The sequence below is a fragment of the Psammomys obesus genome, unplaced genomic scaffold (genome assembly GCF_907164565.1).
Source record: "Psammomys obesus unplaced genomic scaffold, mPsaObe1.curated_primary_1811, whole genome shotgun sequence".
In the NCBI taxonomy this organism is placed as follows: domain Eukaryota; kingdom Metazoa; phylum Chordata; class Mammalia; order Rodentia; family Muridae; genus Psammomys; species Psammomys obesus.
In genome coordinates, this window is record NW_026585504.1 from 53,514,982 (window position 1) to 53,531,965 (window position 16,984).

Below are 16,984 nucleotides of genomic sequence, written 5' to 3' on the forward strand. Positions count from 1 at the left end.
AGGAAAGGAGGCAGGAGGAGTAAAGATACAGAAGGGACGGGGGACACCAGTAGAAAAACACCCTCTAACGCAACAGCAAATTCCACATGAACTCTGGAGACCAAAGCAGCAATCGCAGGGTTTACACAGGTCTGTACTGATCTTCTGCATATATACTGTGGATTTTAGTTTAGTAGTTTTATGGGACTCCTTAATGTGTGAATGAAATTCTCTGGTTCTTTCTACCTTATGTTCAGGATGTGTTTATTCAACATTGATTTTGTGAAGAACCCTTCTAAGTACTGGAGGAATCAGTATCAAAGCAGACACTGAGTAAAGTTGGTTTTGTTGGATATTGTTTGATTCTTGGGAGACTCGAGCGGCCCTAAATTATTTCAGGACACAATCTGCAATAATTATCTACATTTTACTCATCACTCACCTTTGCATACAGGAGATTGCATAATTTTTTTATAGAATTTCACATTGTTGTGTTTATAAAAAGATTTTCATCGGTTGGGGAGATGGTTTGATTGATAAAATGCTTATCAGCACAAACATGAGGATCTGAGTTTGGATCCCTAACTCATGTGAAAGACTAGGGATGTTGTTATCTATCTGCATTCCTACCTATAGAGATGGTAGACTGGATTACCAAGGCTGGCTGGCTGGCAGTCTATCTACAGGTTCAATGTAAGACACATCTTAAAGGACTAGGGCAGGGAATGATAGAGTTGGACACCTAATGTCCTCCTTAGGCTTCTTCACTTGTAGGCAAATTTCTACCCACACAGAAGATTGAATGTAATTATGTTGCTTGAATTATTTACAGAAGGAAGGAAGGAAGGATGAAAGTAGGAAATAATGGAGAGAAAGAGAGGGACAGAAGGAAGGAAAAAGAGTGAGAGAAGGAAGAAAGAAAGGAAGGAAGGAAAATAAGGAAAGGGAAGGTGTCAGGAAAGCTGTTTCCTTTAGTTTCTCTTGATGTTTCCTCTGAACATGATACAAGTTTCCTGAATGCTGGATTTTGTTTCAGACACTCATTTTCAAACTCATCCTGACAGCAAATATTGCCATAAATCCTATTTTTAAATGCCACATAATTTATGGCTGTTGTTCAATGGCATGGCTACTGGCATCTGGCTGCTTTCAGCACATACAGCATTTCAGGCTTCTAATTCATTTTCCAGTGGAACAAAAGAGCAGAAGTGAAGGGAGAAGAAACTACCTTTGGTTACTGCTAACTGAGAGGCTCTGACAATAAAACTCAGTTTTCCTCTCTGTTGCTTGGATTGAACAATGAATTTCAGATGTAGGAATTTAGGATCCACAAATATCCATACATATGCTAACGTCATGTTCTAACTCTGCAGCTGTGAGATTGACCATGACTATCACTAGTTGTTCTTATGCTCTTGGCGGGCCACTGGCTGGATGCAGTATGATTAAGACAAGCATTCCTATGGTGGGTAGAGACTAGACTAGAGATATTTTCTCTCCTTTTCTTTCTTTCTTTCTTTCTTTCTTTCTTTCTTTCTTTCTTTCTTTCTTTCTTTCTGTCTGTCTTTCTTTCTTTCTTTCTTTCTTTCTTTCTTTCTTTCTTTCTTTCTCTCACGCTATTGGAATAAATAAACTAAAGTATACAGAGTTTGTTATGGGGATATAGGAGACTACTACTAAATCTAAATTGGAATGCGCATTGAGGATTATTAGAGAAAAAGTAAGCTAGAGTAAACCACAAATAGGCAGGAAAATCAGAAAAGGCACTCAGCCACATCTTGTTAGACGGCCTTGCACCAGAGAGTATGTATAAGTGTTTTCTCATAAGGATGTATGTTAAATGTTTGCTTGTGTGGATTTGGCATTGGATAATTTCTCAAATTAAACAGTATTTTATCCAACTTCCTTTTTTATTCTTGGTAGTGTTTGTCAGGTTTGGGAATGTTATACTTTCCTGTGATACCGTTGTACATATCTTAAACATTTAAAAGCATGAGTTTTCTTGAATTCCTCATAGCCTTTTTTTCCCTCAGAGATGTTTACAGTTATAGTTCATTGCATGATAATCCATCATCAAATCTATATACACTGTTGATGTAATGTGAGAAATAATTTTAGTTATGAACTGGCAGGAAGTAAGGTTTGAGTAGGATAGACCAATAAAGAAGGTGATAAAAAAAAAAAGCAATGTTGCTATAATGTTCTTTTGGAATGTATACATCTTACCCTTGTTCATTCAAATGCTGATTTCCCCCCCCCCACTCTCTGGTTTCAATCTGGACATTGCATTGTGATACTTACTCTAAGAATCACCTGTCTCAAATTTGTGTAAACATGCCAAAATAAAACAACCAGCCACAATGTTGAGCAATGGAGAGGAAGTAGGAGGGAGAAGGGAAGAGCCAGAGGAGAGGAAGGAGTGGGAGGCAGAGGAGGAAGAGAAGGGAGAGGAGAAGAAGATGGAGAGCAGAGGCTGGAAGCTGGAGGAGAGGTCTGGGAACAAGGTAGAGAGACTTACTTTAATGGGTAAAATCTGAATGGTAGGAAACTACATGGGCTTGGAGGTTGAGGATGGAATAACTATTGCCCAGCATTGTGATCTAGGTTAATTAAATAAATCCCAGTCTCTGTGTGGTGATTTGGGTATACATCTGCTTTAGGATTAACAGCAGCTTTACTAAAATATATATAGTAAATATTAATGACAACTACAACACAGCAATAACAAAACTTCCCTTCAAGGTTCTGGGTTCTGTGCAGAAGAGGAGGCACAAAGATTTTAAGATACTCCAGCCAAAGACCATGCATGGAGATAACCTAGAACCCCTGCACAGGTGTAGCCCATAGCAGTTGAGTCTCCAAGTGGGTTACTTAGTAATGGGAACAGGGATTGTCTTTGACATGACCTAGGTGGCGGCTCTTTGATCACCTCCCCTTGAGGGAAAAGCAGCCTTACTAGGCCACAGAGGAAGACAATACAGCCAGTCCTGATGAGGCCAGATAAGCTAGGGTTAGATGGAAGGGGAGGAAGACCTACCCTATTATTGGACTTGGGGATGGACATGGAACGAGATGAGGGAGAGAGGGTAGAATTGGGAGGGGATGAGGGAGGAGGCTACAGCGGGGATAAAAAATGAATGAACTGTAATTAATAAAACATAAATAAATTTAAAAAATTAAGTAAAGCAAAAAAAAAGTTTGTGATGACCACAAGGAAACAGCATCTTTCTGACACAACATGGCTGATACATACATGAACTCACAGGGACTGTGACACCATGCTCAAGACATGAACAGGTTCAAAACCAGGCAAAAATCCCAGCATGGAGAAGGAAAGTAAACACAAAGTCTCACCATGAAATCGAGTTGGTATTTTAAATTAATACCTGCTGAGAAAAGAGAAACCAGTTTTCTGCGATGGAGTGTCACTGGGTATATCAAACACAGTCCAGTTCAGGACCCAAGCCCATGAGTAGTTATCTACACAAAATGAATTTCATTTTTGCTTGTGGGCTTTTGGTTTTGTTTTATTTTGGTAGTTTCCTCTTTTGTTTTGTTTTTGTTTTGAGTGGGGAGAAAGAGAGAGGCTACGAATGTGAAGTTCATTAGGGATGGCAGATCTGGGAGTAGTAGTGAATAGGGAAAACATGAACAAAATATATGCAAAAACCTTTTTAAAGGAAAAAAATGATTAAAGATGTTGAATATTGCAGTGTACTCTGTTAACTCGCACTGGAGAAGATCTGAAGGTTTAACCAGAGCTGAAGCCACTTTCTGATACGTTACATATGGATATAAGAAAAATGCTTTAAGCGTGACACACTGCCTGACCTAAATACAAGCAAAACTGAATGTGTTGGTCACTGTTGTAGGATGGAATCGTGCATGTGTTCATTTGGCCAAAAAAATCAGTTCCACTTTTTTTTTTCTTTTAGATTATCTCTTGATCATGCAGATGTATATTAAATATGCAGATAATGACGCTGTGCATAAATATAGTAGAAGGGCCTGTTACTCTGAGTGAGTATATTCTAGAGCATTTTTCCTCAAAAGAAAACATTTCCTTCAGAGAGGAATGGGAAGCTTGTGAGACTTAGGAAGTAAACAACCATCATACTTCTGGGCAAGCTGAACCTTAGAATTCTTATGAGGATGTCTCCTCAATGTTGCATAAGTATTAAACAACAGTTGGGAGAGACACCTCCGGTCATGCTGGCTGTCAAGAGAAATTTCTCAGTCTTAACAGCTGTGCACATGTCTTGCAGAGACATGAGGGCTGCAGCCTTCACATGTCACCACCTTTGTGGACCCAAGCACATAAAGGTTGTACCACTGCAGTTGAATCACTCTGGATATTTACGTGATCCTTACCCATACTCCTGTACTTCACTCCAGTAAATTCACTGGTTGCAGTATGGTATAATTGGTACCTTGATTCTTTATCTGGGATGAGGAGATATTTTGCCTTGTGACTCCCCAAGTTCTGTAATATTTTATAAAAAAATAAAAGAGAGACCCAAGAGAATCAATGTAGATAGAAAACAGAATCATGGGCATATGACGACAATGATTCATGATTATACTAAAAAGGCTTCATTGTTCCACACTTCTTAACTTCTCTTAGCCAAGCAATGGCATAACAATTAACTATTCTTGAGTTCTCTATATCATCAGCTCTGCCATATTATATGTCTTTGTACCCCTTCCTTCAACCTCTGCTTTCCTCTCCCCTTCCAATGCATTATTGTGATAAGCAAAACCATAAATTAAAATTGCTTTAATTTAACCCATGCTTTCTAAATACTGGTATTTCTTCATTCTTTGTCACCACAAAGTTTCCTGAAAGCTCTTATACCCATAAGGTCTGCTTTTCCCCCTTTAGGCACTCTTTAACCATACAGCCTTTTGTCTTTTATGCATATAAACCAGATCCTGATTGTCACATTTCCGTTCGCAAGAAGCAGAACTTCATAAGCCAAAAAGCACAGATAGTACATTAAGGGATTTTCATAGAATTGTGACCTAGGTCTTTGGTGAATTAGGTCTTTGCTCTCATTTTGCCAGGTGTTGGGGTCTATGTTGTAGGTTTTAAATTCAGGATGATGCTTCTAACAAATGTCAGTTGTGCTAAGGTCTGGAAGCCTGCTACATTCTCACTGATTCTGTGGGCATGAATCAAATTGTGGTGTCATCTTGGGGCAGGGAGTTATATTGTTTCCTCAGCTTTGAAAAGGGGCAATGGAACCAAGTAATGTAATGTCTGCTCTTAAGGCAATGTAACCAAATGGTTGGTAAATCTGTAAAATTATTTATTTTATTGTTTGTGTTTCTGTGTGTGTGTACACACATGTGCATTTGTGTGTGTGTGTGTGTGTGTGCATGCACTTGAATGCTATATGTGTGCAGATGCTACAGAGTCTATGTAGAGGGTGGCAGATTCCTTGAAGCTGAAAAAATAGGCTGTTGTAAGCGACCCAACATTGGACTTGGGAACTCAACATGGGCATTCTAGAGGAGCAGCAGTAGATCTCAACCATTAAACCATCTTTTTGTACATTCTCTTGTCAGCCAATTGTGATCTTTTATCCTTCCTTTTGCTCTCCTGAGACTACAAAATCATGAAGCCTCAGCCTAAAGGGCTCGACACAAGCAGTGTTTAACAGGTATTGGTCCATACTTTTTTTAGGTTATTACTCACCTTTGGAGAATGGGAAATAAAAAGACAGGAACTTTAATAGAGAAATTCCAACAACTTGCATTATGTATTTATATAATGCATTATTGTCTAATATGTTCTTGCTCCTTAGAGATAAGAAATACAAATGTTGTAGAATTAAAGCAATATCTCAGAGTATCAGGATCTGAATCCAAATCTTGCTAACTTTTGACACACTCCATCGGAAACATTACATACATCATAGAGAGTCAACTCACCCTCAGGGTACTCACAGCTGGTCAAAGTGCACAGAGTCAGCGACTGCACAGTCTTCAGTGCTTAATGGGACATTTATTGCAGAAACCCTTACACAGGGAACATTACAGAAGAGGCAGAAGATATTAGGTAAAAATTCAGTGTAGCAATATATTCTGGGTATGACAGGACTATTGTACTGCTCAACTCTCAGAGGCTGTGGTTGCTTGCATAGGCCCTGAGCAAGATCAAGTCAGTCAGAATTCCAGCATAGATGGGCAAGTAGCTCATGAAGACACACATCTTGCTGAGGACATTTGGCAGTTGAAGGCTTCTAGGGCAGGGGGAGTAAATTATTTTTTCCAGGAGGGTGACATCTGCTCACTTTTCCATCTACCAGTTGATGGATCTATGCCCATATATATATGAACAATACTGAATAGACACAGAAGACTATGAAAAAAAAAAACATGAAGTTTAGAGGAGACATGGTTAAAAGGGTCTGGGAGAAGTTGGGTGTAGCATGATCCCAGTACATGTATGAGATTCCATACATGTATGAGATGCAGGAATAAACTTAGAAATAGTCTCTCTTTATAAAATAAATACAATTAAAAAATAAAAATAAAAGTCTATAAAAATATTACTTGTTATAAATGAGAAGCCTACAAGTATCCTAGGAGCTTTAAAAATGTCTTCAAGGTATCAGGAGTTGAATCCATGTCTTACTAACTCTCCACATACTGCTTTGAAAGCAGTATACATCATTGGAAAAATAAGCTTTCTTATGCCTTTCTGATCATTGTTGATGTTTACTCTTGGGCCCTGTGCTCCAGTATACCAGTGAGGCAGGCCTCTGAAATAGTTTCTCTTCTAGTAGCCCAGAAAACACCATATGCCATACATGACCATCTGAATACCTGCAAGGACACTTGGAATATTTGATGAGACAAATGTCCATGTCACCTTATCAGGGATCTAGGTTTTCAGCTACTTTAAAAAACTAGTCTAATTGACTGTTTCTTATATATATATATATATATAATCTGGCTCAAGAGTTGTTCTCAGCCTTCCAGACAGGTAATTTGTCAAGATTTTTCTAGGACTATTTAACCGTTTATGACACATATCTAGGGAAGGTGGATTCAAAGACTTTTAAGGAGTTAATGCATAGACTGAGAGCCTTTCCAGGCCATGTGTTTTCTCAAGTTGAACCTCGATTACTATGGCAATGAAAATCAATTTCTTTTTAGCATCACTCTGGGACACAGAATAAACTCGCAACAAATTATATGAGATTATTTGGCAGATGAATTTTTAAAACATCAATGGTAATAAGCTTATAATTTGATAACAACACAGAGAAAAAAAATAGTCACTATGGAAGCTGCTAATTAGAGTATGTACCCCAGAAGGAACTCTCTGAAACAGAAAATGTATAATAGTAAGGAATGAGCCCCGAATTGGGAGAATTTGTACCTGAAATCCTTTTAGTGCTTGCACTGAGATGCAGATGAGAGATCAAAGGGAGTTTGTACACTACCCAATTGTCCTCTGCTGCTTAGGCAACAGAACTATGTAAAATATTTTCCTTAGTAAGTCTGGACTGGATATCCTGTAATGATTATGACTTGCAAATCATGTAGAAGGTAGAACTAGAACAAGAAAATAAATTATATAATTAATGCTGAAAGCTGTTCTTCAGACTTATGGGGAGAAAACTTGCCAACAGCATTACTCAGCTGTGAAGCCCACTAGCACCAATAATAACTAGCCTCATGTGACATGCCTGTAGTTAGACTTGTGGTTTGAATGTTATGTGGGTAACCTTGAAATTTCTGATTGGATTTAAGGCCCAATCTACAGGGAAAAAAAATTCCTGGTACTGTGAATCTGTTAAAGAACCAGTAGTTACAGAAATTAAAGGTCCCAGAAGTCTATGTATCATGTAAATATATATCTCTATAAATATAGATTAATTTGTCTCCTGGTCTCAGCAGAGAAACATCTTTCAGCAATGAGCAGTATAAAGACTTTACAACTTGTTAAAATAAAGAGAATAAATTTTGGTGGAGTGCTTAGCCATAAATGGGGCATGCATATCATACCTTGATCCCAAAAATCAGGGATTATTACTAAATAAAGAGGAGGAGAACAATTCTAAGAGCCAAAGGCCAAAAAGTACTGGAGTAAAATAGTGTCTTCCAAATACAACAAGACCCTCTAACTCATGAACTCAAAGATGCCATGGTTGCCTTCACAAGACCTGCACATGCTCAAAGCAATCAAAATTCCAGCATGGATAGATTAGTAGTTACTAGAAGTTGATGGCCAGTATGGGAAAGGTGCTGTTCTTCAGGGTTATGGTCCCTGGTAGGTTGCCCATGCTCTAGTTGATGGCCTCACACCCACAGGTATATGGGTCAATTTAATTGGACTAGTAAGTTACATTTTATTTAATCACATGAACTTTGAAGAGAGGTGTGATGGGGTTGAAAATGATGAAAGGTGATTATGTTTGAAATGTATGCACATGAAGAGTTTTTCGATAAGTAAACAAGTGAATAAATAAATAAAAGTGATTGTCAGCATCTTACATCTATGACACTGAAAAGTTTTTCAATAAATAAATAAGTAACAAATAACTAAAAATAACTTTGTGTCAACTTCTTACATCTATGACACTTCGGATAAAAGTGACAGGTGTAAACACTTCTAATTATTCAGGCAACAACAGATGCTTCACTTTCTGACTATGAAAACCTAATCTGAGGTTATTTCCCCATTTCTGTTAGGAGAAGAAAGGTTTCACAGGTAAAATCGTGGGTCCAGGCATCCCTCGGGCCAACTCCGGAGCACAGGCCGCAGTCCACAAGCATGGCCCCAGCCCTGGATGACTGGTCGTAGCAGCATTAGTAAGGGCCTCCTGTGAAGTGTAACTGCCCATTGAGGAGCTGAGGCAGGAGCCAAACCGGACCATGCAGGAGCTCAAGAGGCTGGGCTAGGTGTTGCAGCCATACCTGGTTTAGGCGCTGCGATACTTCTCCCTGGACAAGGGGTTGCACCTACACGGCTTTCCTAAGGACACTGAACTGCGGTGCTCCTGGCTCAAGAATGCATCCTTGCTGGCATCAGCAGGTGCTTCTCTATCTTCCTGCCCACCACGGGGCACCTTCTGTGCAGCATTCATTTCCAGGGCAGCCACAAGACCTACAAGCTACACGTTCCCACCATTTTACTGCTGCAAGGTGTCAATGAGCACGAAGCAGAGCAGAAACCTGTGGGAACTGTGGCAGTCGCCTTAAGCAGAAGCACCAACAACAACCATCTCTGGCCTCCTCCACTGCCTAGACCACACACTTGCAGCTACACCTGGTGTCTGCATCAGCAGAGATGCTTTTTTATTCTTCAAACCACTTCAGATAGTACCCAGTCTCCAGGATCCGTGGTTCTGGCGTCCACCAACCATGGGAGACTATGTGAAGTCCATCAACCTTACAGTGCAAGTAGAGTTCGCAGCTGCTGAAGGCACAGCTGCTGCTGCCACTGCAGCAGACCTACAGGCTGCTATAGGTTAGCTAGGGGCCTCTGAGTGCACGCTGGGCTTTCAGCTGGTGGTGGTAGTGGAAGAGGGCTTCCCCGATAGTGGCCGTGATCACTCTTACTCCTTGTTGTCAGGTGTCATGGAGGAGGAGCTCCTGCACAAGCTGAAAGAGCAGTGGGGCAGGCATCTTAGCCCTGATAGAATTAAAGATGAAAGACATGAAGGGTAGCAATCGCCATCTGCCTCTTAGCAAGGTGAAGCTCCAGGAAGAACTTCCCAAGAAGTATCATCTGCTTGCTATGGCTGTCATCTGTAAGAAACAAAGAATGCATATGGTTTCCCCCAGCAACCTGCAGAATTCAGGACTCCTTCCAGCCATGGAATCCTACAGGGAATGTTGAATTCCCCAGTATTCTGGTGGGTAGTGCTGAGGATTACGGAAGCAGTACTCCTGTTGGTTATCTGGCACTGTCACTTGTTTTTTCCTGAAGTAGGAGTTCAGGACTTCAAAATATGGTGACTACAGCAATTATGACTTTGTCTCTCACTCCTCAGTTTACATTGCAGATTCTGGTTAAGCAAAAGCTTCAGAACCATTGAACTTGAAACTTCTCAAGTGATGTAGATGGGACTCTTAAGGTCTGTGGGATTAAGAAACTCCATATGGAGCAAATGTCCTTTTTGTGTACTTGAGCCTCTTTTGGATATATGCCTAGGAGTGGTATGGCTGGATCTTGAGGAAGCGCTATTCTTAGTTGACTGAGAAAGGGCCACATTGATTTCCAGAGTGGTTGCACAAGTTTACATTCCCACCAGCAGTGGAGAAGGGTTCCCCTTTCTCCACAACCTCTCCAGCATGTGTTGTCACTTGAGTTTTTCATCTTGGCCATTCTGATGGGTGTAAGGAGAAATCTCAGGGTTGTTTTGATTTGCATTTCCCTAATGGCTAATGAGGTTGAGCATTTCTTTAAGTGCTTCTCTGCCATTCGATATTCCTCTATTGAGAATTCTCTGTTTAGCTCTATTCCCCATTTTTTAAGTGGATTACTTGGTTTGCTGCTTTTCGGCTTGTTTAGTTCTTTATATATACTGGATATGAGTCCTCTGTCAAATAAAGGGTTGGTGAAGATTCTTTCCCAATCTGTAGGAAGTCGCTTTGTTTTGATGACGGTGTCCTTTGCTTTACAGAAGCTTTTCAGTTTCATGAGGTCCCATTTATTGATTGTTGCTCTTAGCAGCTTTATTTGTAATAGCCAGAAGCTGGAAACAACCCAGATGTCCCTCAACTGAAGAATGGATGCAGAAATTGTGGTATATCTATACAATGGAATATTACTCAGCAATGAAAAATAAGGAAATCATGAAATTTGCAGGTAAATGGTGGGACCTGGAAAGGATCATCCTGAGTGCGTTGTCCCAGAAGCAAAAAGACACACACGGTATATACTCACTCATATAGACATACAACGTAGGACAAACCCACTAAAATCTGTGCATCTAAAGAAACTAAGCAAGAGAGAGGACCCTAACTAAAATGTTCAATCCCCACCTGAAAGGAAAAGAGGATGAACACCAGAAGAAGAAGAAAACAGGAAACAACCTTGGAACCTGCTACAGAGGGCCTCTGAAAGCCAGAAGAAGAAAACAGAAAACAAACTAGGAACCTACCACAGAGGGCCTCTGAAAGCCTCTGCCCTGCAGACTATCAAAGCAGATGCTGAGACTTATGGCCAACTGAAGGGCAGAGTCAATGGAATTTTATGTAAGAAGTGGGAAATAGTAAGAGCTGGAGAGGACAGGAACTTCACAAGGAGAGCAACAGAACAAGAAAATTTGAACACAGGGAACTTCCCAGAGACTCATACTCCCACCAAGGACTATTCATGGAGATAACTTAGAACCCCTTCACAGATGTAGCCCATTGCAGTTCAGTGTCCAAGTGAGTTACCTAGTAATGGGAAGAGGGACTGCCTCTGACATAATCTGATTGGCCTGCTCTTTGATCACCTCCCCCTGAGGGGGGAGCAGCCTTACCAGGCCACAGAAGAGGATAATGCAGCCATTTTTGATGAGAACTGATAAGACTAAGAAAGGAGAGGAGAACCTCCCCTATCAGTGGACTTGGGGAGTGGCATGCATGCAGAAAGGGGAGGGAGGGTGGGATTGGGAGGGGAGGAGGGAGGGGCTTATGGGGGAATACAAAATAAATAAAGTGTAATTAATAAAATAATTTAAAAAAGTTTAAAAAAAGAAACCACATCTTAAGGTTAGCCAGCAATCAGATACAGTTTTGCTGTGCATTGTTATAAGAGATTACAGTAGCACCATTACTCCCTTTCAGATGCACCCTGTGATTCTGACAGGCACTAGTTATGTGTTTCTGCTCCCTAGGACCTTCTTCTTAGAAGGTCATTTAGGAGAAGGCTCTGGGTGACTTGCTGATAGAGATCCAGCTTAAGAGAGACTTAGATTTGTCATTTTATGTTTGCTGCTGGTTACAAATTCTATTTTCTGTGCAATTAGACTAAAGTTTTCACTGTGTTTCTTTGGCAAAACAAATTAAACAAAAAAAGAAAGGTTAACAAAAAAGAGTTTGTGTATCTATTCAGCTAATGCGGAACACTCCATCCTCCTTAGTCATGGGGTTTAGAAAGGTCTTGGGATTCAGTCCTAGCCAATTAGACAATAATGGCAACATCCTGGAAACTTTCCTGTTATCCTTAGAGCAAGCTGAGAGATCTTGGCTTCCTTGTTCTTTTCATTGTCTGCATTTTTATGAAGCTGTGATATCTAGAAGAGCAGAAGCCATCTTTATCAAGAGCTTGTTCTTTGAGAAAATCAACAAGATAGATAAGCCCTTAGCCAAACTAACTAAAAGGCATAGAACACTGTCCAAATAAACAAAATCAGAAATGAAAAGAGGGACATAAAAACACACACTGAGGAAAGCCAAAGAATCATTAGGTCCTACTTCAAAACCCTATACACAACAAAATTTGAAAATCTAAATGAAATAGAGAATTTTCTTGATCGATTCAATTTACCAAAGCTGAATAAAGATCAGGTAAATAATTTAAATAGTCATATATCCCCTAAGAAAATGGAATCTGTCACCAAACTCTCCCATCCAAAAAAGCCAAAGGCCAAACAGTTTCACGGCTGAATTCTACCAGACCTTCAAAGAAGAGCTAACACTAATACTTTCAAACTATTCCACAAAATAAAAGCAGAAGGAACATTACTAAAGTCATTCTATGAAGCCACAGTCACCTTGATACCTAAACCACAAAAAAAGGAAAGAAAACTTCAGACCAATCTCACTTATGAAGATAGATGCAAAATACTCAATAAAGTAATCACAGACAGAATCAAAGAACACATTGACGATATCATCCACCACAACCAATTAGGCTTCATCCCAGACTTTCAGGGGTAGTTCAACATACAAAAATCCATCGGAGCAATCCACCATATGAAGAATCTGAAAGAAAACAAACAAACAAACAACATGATCATCTTCTTAGATGCCATAAAAGCATCTGACAAAATTCAACACCCATTAATGTTTAAAGTTTTGGAGAGATCAGGGGTATAAGGCACATACCTAAACATAGTAAAATCAATAGACAACAAGCCTATAGTCAACACCAAACTAAGTGGAGAGAAACTTAAATCAATCCCACTGAAATCAGGGATAAGGCAAAGCTGCCTACTTTCTCCTTATATCTTCTACATAGTTCTTGAAGTCCTAGCTAGAGCAATAAAACAGCTAAAGGAGATTAGGGGAATACAAATCAGACAGAAAGAAGTCAAAGTATGCTTATTCACACATTATATGATAGTATATATGAGTGACCCCCAAAATTCTACCAGAGAACCCCTTCAGCTGATAAACACCTTCAGCAAAGTGGCTGGATATAAAATTAACTAAAAAAAATCAGAAGCCCTCCTGTATACAAAAGACAAATGGGCTGAGAAGGGCCAGCATACAGTAAACATACAAAGCGAATAAATTATAATGAGTAAATATATACATACATACATACATACATAAATATTAAAAAATAAAGATGAGAAACATCCCTTGTCTCAATGTAGCTAAGAATGAGAGAACTGCATTTGATTCATAGTTCCATATACATGTACAAATTTACCAAAGATGTACTTTTTCCTTTATTTTCCCTTTTAATTTATGATGCAGTTGTCCTACCCCATCATCTACTTTTCTCCATTAGAGCAATTACTTCCCTGGTGGCAGTATTTCTACCTATATCTCCTGAAATTCAAGCGGGATGGCCTTCATGTAGCTAACCACAAGCAAAATTTATTCCAGCCATCTGATTCACAGATGATCTGTCAAAATAAAATCCGGTTCTATAATGTTTCTATGATTTCAAATTAATGAAAATTTAAACTAGGTCCATGTTGAATGCCTTCTTTTTTTCTAAATTTTAAATTAATTTTATATTAGTGTATGTGTGTTTGTGTGTGTTCAATGTATTGTGAGTGTGAGCACACACTGGATGCAGGAAGACAACTCTTGAGAGCACAGTTTTTGTTTTCACTTTCGTTACTGGGTATCAAACCCAGGTCTCCAGGATCATGTGACAATTATACAAATACACACATGCACACACACACCGTGGTACACATGTGTGGGTCAGCAAACAACTTTGAGCTCTCTCCTTCCACCATGTGAATCGTGAGGTTTGACCTCAGTTCATCAGTCTTGGTAGCATGTATTATTATCCACTGAGCCATCTCACCAGCTCATATGAGCTATATTTTATCCTGAATTTATTATTAAAACATATGAATTTTCTATAACCTCAAGTACATGTGTGTTTAAAATACATGTGCAAACTCTTTGTATAAGATCTAAAAATTGGGAAGGGCTTGAATAGCAGTACTTGAAAGGAAAATGCATATTCTAGCATTCACACAATGATGTATTATGCCATGAAAGTAGTATGCTAGCAGCTACAGATACAGTGCAGTTGTTAAGAGTGTTTGCTGCTTTTGTAAAACACTCAGGATTGGTTCCTCAGACCCATGCTGGTCATCTCACAACAACCTGTAACCCAGCTTTAGTTACCCTCTTCTGGCCTCTGTGAACATCTAGACACAGGTGGCATAATTCACACACATACTCAAAAATAATTATTTACAAAGTTGCAAAAATCTGTGTGGTCACTCTAGACATTAAGTACAGAAAATATTAGTGCTAACATTAGTTTCTGTTTCAGAGACTCTCTCATATAGTCAATGCTGGCCTTGAGCTCCTATATCTAAGGATGGTCAGAATCCTGCTGGCTTTCACTTTTGCAAAATTGTACAAAAGAATTCAAGGGAGGTGCTACAGCTGGGATACAAAGTGAATAATCTGTAATTAATATAAAAATAGAAATTAAAAAGATACAAGAACCTCAAAAATATTAAAATATACCCGCCATTCAATATGACATTTCTCCATATAAGATATTCAGCAACCCTTGTTGAAGGGAGGTACTATTTAAATAAAATAGATATGGTGTATTTCTCTTGGGCTCCTACTCATGTCTGAGAGAAAGAATTATAGAAGAATAAAGATAAACTAATGAAACCATTCTGAAATATTTTAGTAGTTTCTGAGCTGATTTCTTAGCCATCTGGGAATGGTATCAGTTATCATAAAGATTGTGTACAGCATCACTTTCTACCAGGACTAAATAAACTTCATGCTGCCAGAAAGAAAGGGGAATTCCTCTATGGTTTTGTTATTCTCTTCTTTAAGAGCAGATCAGAGCTAGATTCAATGTCATGAATTGAAAATATATGTGTGCAGATCTAGAAACACAAACTTGCAGGTATCATGGGGAAAGGTCTAGGCTGCCAGTAACATATTCTTTATTGACCTTGGTGCTTCACATACATGTAAACATGTATAAGATATTTACACAGGAGTTGTACATTCAACTCTATTCACTGGACACTATACTTGTCAAGGTTTCCTAAGACAACTGAATTCACACAGTGAATATATATTATGAAAAGTGATTTATTAGGTTGAGTTACATGGTATGGGCTAGATAACCCAACAATTACTGTCAAACAAGCTAGAAAGACGAAGGGTTGTAGCTATGTCATTTACTCTGGTATTGGACAATTCTTGAGAGCACCTGGTCTTCAGTCTATATCAGAAGGCTGAAAAAGCTGCATTATGAGATCAGTGAAGAATACAGTGGCAACAGCAACAGCAATAAAAAGGACACGGTTACCCACAAGAATAGGTGGTAAGCAAAAGCAACACATTTTCCCCCTGGATCAAAAGCAGCTTCCTAAATTAGTCCTTGAATTTCAGAAATGCCCTTGTAGACTTATACAGACACACATCTCTTAGTTTTTGAGAATCATGATTAATCATCATAGATAATTTGTAAGATTAATCCTAATTTTACAATTCAAATTTTTGGATTGACCTGATTGCTTAAAAACTTCTTAAGAGGGTGACTCTGGGAAACTTGGTATGTGTTTACTATGATCTACTCTGTAAGGGTCAGAGGAACAGGGCGTGTCTAGGTCAACCATAATTGACATAGATGAATCGCAATACTTTAAACCAAGTTTAAACAATAATTATATTCTCCAAAGGAAATATATATTCAACTTCTTAATGGAATTTTTACTTAAAAACTTCTACTGACAAATGTTCTGGGAGTATCAAACCACTTCCTGAGTAGATTTAAAACCCACTATAGTAGACAGAATCCATACCTGGCACTGTCAACCAGGCCAAGAATCTATGGTTAGATGGGTCATAGGCTCTTATGGAGAGTATACAATTATTCTACTAAATGTACTCATTATTTTTTATTTTAGCATTAAAAAGACTCATTGTTATACCCATAGATTTGTGCATTTTTCAACGTTCATCAGAGAAGCTTCTTCTTGCAGTAGATGACAGTTAGCATAGGTATCCACAACCATTCAAAGAAGATAAGACCCCAGAGTGCTCAGCCAAAATGGTCTATCTCTATCTCAGCCCTTTCTGCAAGGCTGGGGGATCTTTATGGAACAGGAGATAGAAAGATTGTAGCAACTAGAGGTGTTGGATGACATCAAGGTTACAGTGTTTCCTGGACACAACAGAGTATTTGCATAGATGAATTCACAGTGACTGTAACAGAATACACAAGACCTACCTAAGCTCAATGCAGTCAAAATGTCAGCTTGGAAAATAGAGATGTGAGAGCTTGGAAAATAGAGATGTGAGAGGTAGCATAGGGTCACAGTCCTAGCTGAAAAGCTGTTATAATTTGATACCTGCTGGGTGAGGAAGAGTCAGTGTTACCTTATGATGAGCATACTCCAGAGGAGACCCAAATCTAAAAAATGTAATCAGACAAAACAAACTGGACTTGATGGATTTGGAGAGAGAAAGAGAGAGAGAGAGAGAGAGAGAGAGAGAGAGAGAGAGAGAATATGAATTACATGCTGAGCAACAGGCATGGTACAAGGAAGTTTATGTGGGAACAGTGGGAGAGAGACTAAGAGAGACAGACAGTGTGGGA

At 39.1% G+C, this 16,984-nt stretch overlaps 1 pseudogene; it reads left to right on the top strand.

Moving 5' to 3' along the window:
• Positions 1 to 4,131: 4,131 nt before the first annotated feature.
• LOC129673365 (THAP domain-containing protein 11-like) lies at positions 4,132 to 9,835 on the top strand (annotated as a pseudogene).
• The last annotated feature ends 7,149 nt before the right edge of the window (positions 9,836 to 16,984 follow it).